The sequence below is a fragment of the Schistocerca gregaria genome, chromosome 5 (assembly GCF_023897955.1).
Source record: "Schistocerca gregaria isolate iqSchGreg1 chromosome 5, iqSchGreg1.2, whole genome shotgun sequence".
NCBI classification, from domain to species: domain Eukaryota; kingdom Metazoa; phylum Arthropoda; class Insecta; order Orthoptera; family Acrididae; genus Schistocerca; species Schistocerca gregaria.
In genome coordinates this window covers 362,145,543-362,154,378 of record NC_064924.1, presented here as the reverse complement: position 1 = coordinate 362,154,378, position 8,836 = coordinate 362,145,543, and positions in this window count along the sequence as shown.

The window sequence follows — 8,836 nt, the reverse complement described above, 5'->3', positions numbered from 1 at the left end:
AGCCTCGAAGCACTTCCTGTCGCAATGTAAATGCCCACTGTCTCCTTTCTCCCCCCCCCCCCCCCCATTCCCTTTCGTGGCGCATGCATACCCTTAGTCGTTGAATACGAACTGCTTCAGGACTTATTACATCTAATGTTGCGGAATATTGTAACACACGAGACTTAAAGATATCACAAGAACTAAATGTACCACTGCAGAAAAAGGTAGCTTCGCAGAGGATGTGAGAATATTTTAAAAAATCCACGTTTGACCATTATTCCTTCCCATGTTAATTTCCCGGCGCACTGTTTCTGCTTATTTTCCATCTTTATTTGGTTGGGAGACATGAGAAACACCTTAGTTGACTTTGTAAAGTAGAAGGATGATTTGGAAACTGTTAAAGCACTGACATTAATATGCGCAAGTGGAACTATCAGTTTCTTCTATTTTTTTCGAGTTTTCAAGTAAAGATCTTCGCAGACGAGATAAGTTTCTAGTTACTCAGTGGTCTGCAGCACCTTCCACCTCGCTGCACTACGGTAAGTTTCGGGTTTCTAAAGATATAATGCTGAATTTAATACACAACAATTGTATTGTTGTGTATTAAATTCAGCATAGGAAATACACCCACATTTTGACCAACGAAACTCTGTCACGTCAACATATCTTCAAACTGCCCTCCGTTTGCGTCAATATAAGTCTGAAGACGGGTAACGAGAAAGTGTTGCACAGATTTTAGAGTTTCTGCATATATCGCCGCAGTAATACGATGTTGCAAATCCTCTACTGTCGTTGGTTTTCGATACACTCTGTCTCTCACTGCGCCCCAGAGAAAGTAGTCTAATGGCGTCAAGTCGGGGGACCGTTTTGGCCATCGCACAGTACCTCTCCACCCCATCCACCTATTTGGAAATGTCGCATCTAGATCGTTTCCGGTAACTTTTGCATTGTGTAAGAGACATCCATCATGTTGGAACCACATTGATAGACGAGTTTCCAATCCTAGATCCTCCATGAGGAGCGCTTGAGTGTGTTGAAGAAATGATACATGTCACTGTCCATTCACTGTTCCACTGTAAAAATAGGGACCTACAATACAGTTACCAATGATACCTCACCAAACACTGACACTCCACTGTCGTTGATGAGCAACTTGGTGAATCCAGTGGGGATTTCGCATGGACCAGTAGTGCATGTTCCGCAGATTCACATTACCATGATTTGTTAATGAAGCCTAATCCGTAAACAACGTATTGCTTAGGAATACTGGATTACCTTTCAACTGATAAAGTGCAAAACGACAGACTGCAATGTAGGATTCAATGTCATTCCCGTACAGTTCTTGGTGCACTGAGATGTATTTCAAAACTTACGAGGTTTAGAAATGTGAAACCAAGTGTGTTACCACTAACTGTACCTCTAGTTGTCATTTCTCAACAATAAACATTATGCACAGGACATCCATCATTCTGATACCGCATTATTTGACACATTATAAGAGGTAGACCGGTTCAAGTAAGGTACAGCTCAAGAAGGTGCTAAACTATGCTCCTTTAGGAGTGTCATCAATGAAATATGGACCAATACCACACTATGCATTAACACTCCACTGACGTAGTACACCAATCACATCACGATCACATGAGGTGCACGATTGAGTCTCAGGACGTCCGCTAACAGTGCACTTCATTTATTTAAAGCGTCAGCTTCGTTTCGCAATTTCTCTGGATGTAATTGACATATTTCGATGCAAGCAACACCATTACTTTTGCGATTTTTCGTACTATTAATTACATACGGAATAATAGGGGTGTCCATTCAAAAATACAATGCTTAATATAGTATTTGTTTACGTTTCAAAATTTCGCTTAGTATTTGGTTTCCTAAGCCCCTGCCATAAGTTCATGCTGTTGAAAACCGTTTTTGAATATCTATACTTAGCAGCTTGGGTACTTTGGAATACAGCTCTTCTAATGAACAAATGCTCATAGCTTTCTAGGTATCCATTTTAGAGCACATGTTTACTGGACATTTTTTTCTTCCCAAAATATGGAAAGCAAAGAGCGTACAGTAGAATAGATTCGTTTCACAATACCGAAAATCAAGAATATCTCATAGCTCTTAAGGTATGCGTTTTAGAGCCCATGTTTACTTAACATTTGTGCTTCTATTATCGTGTACTTTCAGCCGTGTAAGTTTGCGCTATTCTTTTTGATACAGCCTATATACCGTATATACTGTAACGTGTCCACGCAGCATATGACACAGTTTTGTAAACTGCCATATATTTTGTTTTTTCCACAACTACTTCGAGGCCTGTATCAGGTTATAAGCTGGCATTAACATGTTTAAAGCCACTGCTTTCGACTGAAAACTGGACCTTGCATGGTGTAAATCATGTTGCTGCTGCTCCCACAAAACACATCTTACACAGCGATGGGATACCAGATTCCTCAGTGCTCCATTTCGACTGATTGCTCATATTGCAGTCATGTACACTTTGACTGTTTTAGCGCTAGCCATACCCAGAAGGTGTTGCCCCTCCACCGAGCCTCTTTCTCCGTCTCAAAAAGTTTATATCAGTCAATTGTATGTGGTAGTCAACAGCAAATCAGTGGATGGATCGGCAGAAAAAGATACCATCAATGTACTGTAGTAATAAGCACCACAGTTGATACTGCAACCAATTTTAGCAATTGTACTGTAATTTCAGCACCAACAAATGAGACGGCAGCATGCTTCCCAGTTTCTGTATCATCATTAAACCGCCCCTTCACTACCTTGAGAGGACCATATACTTGATTGTGAATGCAGATAAATGACTGTGGTGTATTTCCATTCATTGTTAATCCTTGAATATATGCACCAAAATATACCAGACAGTGATCCACGTAATTCTAGCACTTCGATTATAGAGCCTAATTTACATCTGTTATCAGTGTATAGTAGTACATATGGATGTGTTGTGATGTAATAGCAAATGGTTAAGAAGAAGAAACGGGTGGTTTTTTGTACATGACGGATGTCTAGACGGATGGAGATTGAACTTCTTTGCGTAAATCAAATACGCCTTTCGTTCTAAAGTATTGTTCTAGTATGTGGAAGCAAAACCAAGAAGGTATTGGTCAGAGAGAACATAAACACATACAGTCCTTAGGCTACACGCTTGTGTACTTGAAACTCTCTATAATGTTAGGGTGCGGTTTCCGATCTATTACTCATGTGACATACAACATTGTTAATATTCCAATGTAAGAAATAAATTTCCAGTGGCTGACTTAAATTCTTCTTGCAGGTTTCTTTACAGTAAACGAGTGTCACAAACTGTAAAATTAAAAAACTATTTCCTTAAAACATCGATGCTTTGCGATACATGCAGCTTATAGCACTGCAGAAATGTAGAGCGCTCACTGCTCACATCCGATCACGGTTCAGAAAATATATTATGCTGGTGTAGTCCTACATAAAATGATCGTTAACATTGGAGAAAGAAAAGAGACAATGCACAGCGGCAATATGTGATATGTGTAACTACACATCCCTAATCAAGACATCTGTCAAGTAGATGTATACACAGAGATTGCAATATCCCACAAACACATGTCGCTGACTTATAATCACCATACTTATGAAACTGAAGCCTTTATTTCATGCCCGAGATGCAGCAGGGGAATGGAGTACGTCGCATAAATCTTTGTTAGTGTAGAGAAAGGCACCGAAACAGGATGCACATATTTCATCATCATCACATAGAGATCGAAGTCCTCTGATGACTGAGACGTTTTCTGTTAACGATGGAGGGTAGGTAATGCTCTACGTCACTCACAGAAAACGCATTTGTATATGAGTCGAATATGAGACGTTTCCTGTTAACGATGGAGGGTAGGTAATGCTCTACGTCACTCACAGAAAACGCATTTGTATATGAGTCGAAAACAGGTTATGCCACACAACTGATGCACGCCGCCAGAACAACAAAAAATGGTTAAATTATCTACAGCAATATCTCCCCCTATCGCTCTAGAATGCATCATGAGTCCACCTTAAATGATATCTCATTACAACTCCATCTCAACCGATTACTATGCCTGCTTTCTGTCATCCTTTAAGGCAGATGCAAGTAAGTTTAGAGGCAGATGGTTCTCTTTTTCCCAGAAAGCATCAAAGACAGCAGTGAGCTCTCGTGTATCACAGTCACCTGCTTTCTGTCATCCTTTAAGGCAGATGCAAGTAAGTTTAGAAGCAGATAGTTCTCTTTTTCCCAGGAAAGCATCAAAGACAGCAGTCAGCTCTCGTGTATCACAGTCAAATCAATAGAAATACAGTAGAATGTCACCATACATCAACTGTTGGTTAGCTGACACAGCAAGGTTGTGATTGGCAAAGAGTACAGAGAAGCAGATTGCAAATATTGTGTGAGCAGAGGTGATGTAAAATTACGGATAAATTGAACGAAAAAATACCCACAAACGTGAGAGTACTTGCTTGTCTTCTGCTTGGTGCAAGACAATTGTTGAATGTGACAGCCAGAGGAATATGAGGAACAGTTGACATGGAAGCACAGGGAACTAGGGAAACAGTCATTTCTTCGTGGCCATCGACGAGAGGGCTAGAACAGAATATTTAACGTGGTATGTGTCTTTAGCTAACGAGTGTTGCGGGACTGTAATATATAACTACAAAAAGGATTGCGTGTTTCACCTTCTACAATAATGATTAGGCGATTCAAATTCTAACACACAGTATCTACAATGTGCTCCTCTTACTCCCTGCCAATCACAACCTTTCCGTGCCAGCTAACAAATAGCTGTTGTATGGCGTCATTCTACTGAATGTCTATTGAGGTGACAGCGGTACACATGCGTTGACTGCTGTCTTTCATGCTCTCCTGGAAAAAAATAGAAACATCTGCGTCTACACTTGCTTGCTTCTGCCTTAAAGGATGTCAAAAAGTGGACGGAGTGATCGGTTGAGATGGAGTTGCAACGATTTAATGGTAGACTTTCGGTGCATTCTAGACAGGGGGTGTCAGATTTACTGACTGTGTCACTACCGTGCCGGAGCTCCCAAATACTTTTCCGAACACCGTGCTCGATTCGTGTGGAGTTGTCAGTGACGCGCTGCACTGCAGGCTGCTATTAGCCTGCTGATCATCCCGAAGAGCTGCGGCCATAGGCAATGTTCCGACAAGACGCGATATCGAACTCCAGCCATGCTGCCCGGCGATCCCGATCACTTCCTACAAAAACTCTGTCTGGGCCACTGAGGCAGTGAATACTCTTAACTGGACTGATATCTGGTCTTTGCTTCATGTCTTCTGTCTTCGGCAGTCCGCAGTAGAATCCCCAAGAAAAACGTTTGTATATGTGAAGTCCAAGGAAGTTACAATGTGCCGACCCCAAGAACCCTCAAGGCTGCCAATAATGGTTAGTCACGGAGGTTAACGTTAATCACAAGTATATCAACCTTTCCAAAAACACCATGAAAAACCCCACTCCAGTAGAGAGATTTGCAGCAAAAAAAAAAAAAAAAAAAAAATGGTTTCTTGTTACATCAGTAACGGTCACTCTCTGTCCACCAATCAGCTTTCTCCTTTAAAGCATACGTCGGAACACCATAGTGTGGTGAGCGTAACCGAAGTAGCAAAGTGCTTTACATAACTGCAGTGCTAACTTGGCTGGCAGCCCGCTGTTTTCGACACGTGACTGTATGAACACAACGACACAAAGCTTGTCCACCCCGTGCAGGCACCACTGCATGGCCCTGGCAGATTCTCTAGGTATTTCAATACAATTTTATTCACGTAAGTGAGGTAGTGCCATCAAAGACTACACCCCAGACTCGCTGCGTTCCCTCCGGTCAGGAGGAAGCTGAGTGCCGTTGGAAAAAGAGCGCCCACTTCCATTGCTATTGTCATCTGGACCTCACCTGCCTGTAGCCCAGCCCCCTCGGCCTCACGTAACACGCCTGTTTCGCACGCTTCTCCCACACAGAATGCGCAACAACAGATCTTGCAAAATAGCGAAATTTAGCAAGATCAGTAGTTGATTTATTTCGAGCAAGCAGCAGTTACAGCGCAGTTAGCTGATCACGTCTACATCGACGCTTCCCAAGAGGGCAAATTAAAAAACTAAATAAATAAATAAATGATAGAAGACAAGCCAGTGAGGCTTGACGTCTATCAGTTGACCATCTCCATGCACTTCTTCGATCACAACAGCATCTGATATTAATATCTGTAATGTTGAATTCAAGAAGCTCATCACTTTGCTAAAGGGTATGAGTTCAGAAGAAAACTGAGATCTCATACACTGAAAAGTGCAACTAAAAATTTCGCAATGAAATAAACGTTAGTGTGACTTCCACTCCATTAAGATGCTATGAGATCTTAGTTATCATCAGGCTATTTTGAACGAAGCATCGAAGTTTATTACACTGATTGTTATATTCTCTGAGACTACAGCTTATTCTGAAAGAAGTATGAGCATACTCAAAAAATTAAAAATTGCCTTCGTAGTTCAATTGCAAATGGTAGAGTAAGTCCTTTCTGCACTGTTATCATAGAAAAACCTGATTAAACAACTTGCAAGTGATAAGAAATTTAAAACAAACGTAACTGATAATTTTAGTACCAAGAAGAATCGAGGTACGCATCTCCTGTACGAAAAGGTATAAGGTAAGCCTACCCACAACTAACCCATTAGCTTCATCACTGAGGTTCTTACCCCATTCGTTACTCATTGCTGCATGGCAGCAAGAACCTCCACCAGAAAAAAGCAATCTTCTCTTCAAATATGGCTCCGTCTCACAATAATCCAACAGACAAGGTACATCACATAGACTCGATCGTACGAGTAACTCAGTTAAGACCACTTCGCTTTCAAACAAGGAAAGTAACAAGGGAAGCAAGCTGCGAACGCTTTCCATTCGTCGAAAGCAGACAGACTCTGGAAAGACATACAGTTTGTAATGGTTCTTTATTTAGTGACCATTATGACACTCTAAGCCCAGTTCTCGATACCAGTAACATCATACTACTTTTCTGCTAAGTAGCAGACATATTTTTGTGACAATATTCACATTTGATTTTCTTAATGTATAGGTACTCCGATGTATCTACATACTACAGTGATATGGTTCTTGTGTGTATTCATTTAGTTGAGACTGTCATAATCTTTGACTTACTTGTAACCATTTTGGCGCGAATGCGCACAGAGCAGTCTTTGTTTCACTTTGCAGAAGTTGAGTTGTTATTTCCCTTTGTAAACAGTCAACTCTTGTGTTTGGTTAAAGCGGAAAATAAATATATGAAGATTGATACAAAACAGTTTTCTTGATGATGTGACAATTAAGAGGAAGTATTTGTGAATTTACAAGAAGTTTAATAAAAATGTGGATCGTGAACATCAAGTCAAAAATTCTTTCTGCCATACCATTGTTCTGATCTGGGATTGTTTGATCATTAAGAATTTCCTGAAAAACGTATTAGTTACGTTTTCAAATATTGCTAAAATTCAGATCTGGACCTTCTAGCAGTCAAAGTGGAATCACCCTAGAATCAACAAGATGAGCATTAACAGCTTCGACGAAATCTACGTGGGAATCCATTCAAGATCAGTGCCAAAATCAATGACTTTTCTACAGTGACTTCATTATTTCGATTCTGACGATACCATCCACAGTCAATAATTTTATTGTTGCCCGATAAAGCGAACATATGCTGCATGAGTAACATTATTAATCTGATTTCTAGCCTACTGTGCAAGTGGTGGTGTTGTTAGAAGTTGCAGTAGTGACTAAGCGAAAATCCTGCTCGAATGTTTGTACAAATATCCAAAAACTGAATTTAGCAGGTACAACAGAAAATGTCGATTAAACCGACAGATTTCCGATGTCTTCCCTACTACTTCCATCCCAAATGACGCAAAATCATTTCATACTGTTTTCATTTTTACGCCCATGGACCTCCGCTGATGTCGGTACCAACGTAAGGTAAATCGCACACGTGTCACCGCTACTGTTGCTGTAAGGCCTAAAAAAATGGTTCAAATGGCTCTGCGCACTATGGGACTTAACATCTGTGGTCATGAGTCCCCTAGAACTTAGAATTACTTAAACCTGACTAACCTAAGGACATCACACACATCCATGCCCGAGGCAGGATTTGAACCTGCGACCGTAGCAGTCGCGCGGTTCCGGATTGAGCGCCTTAACCGCTAGACCACCGCGGCCGGCCGCTATAAGGTCTCCTCTTCGCCATTCAATAAACCAACAGACAAGGTTTAGATCAGTTTCCGCCATTATTCCTCTTTCTGTCCACTTTAGTTGTCATGTACGTCATTACGGTATCAGGAGGAGCTTGAGCATCGTCTCTGGAGACCCAGTGCTGGCCAGGCGAGTGAGTGAGGCGGCGGTCGCCTAGAGGGGCGGTCCGCGCGGCAGGCTCGGCCCCCACCGGCGCTGGCCGGACGCGCGCCGTCTTTCCTCGTCGCGGCGCAGCCACTCACAGGCAGCCATCGCCTGAGTCGCTGACCGCCGGCCCTGGGCACTCGACGCCCGCCATATCAGCGCCGCCCTAACCAGTCCCACCCTCAGGTGTCACAAGTTTAACAGCTAAACCTCCAGATTCTTTTATTTTCATTTCTTAATCATTTTACATGCGACAACTGCGAACTGCTCTCAAGGTTGACTTACAGGCACTGCTCTAGTGGGAATGGGAAACTAGTTATTCATCGGGTGTTTTTCTCAGAGGGAGGACAATCTTGTATGAGATCCAGTGTTCATATTTCAATTTCGTCAAGCCTGCGTAATGTCGAGAGCAAGCAATGAGCAACCAATTTTGCGGGTCTGGAGT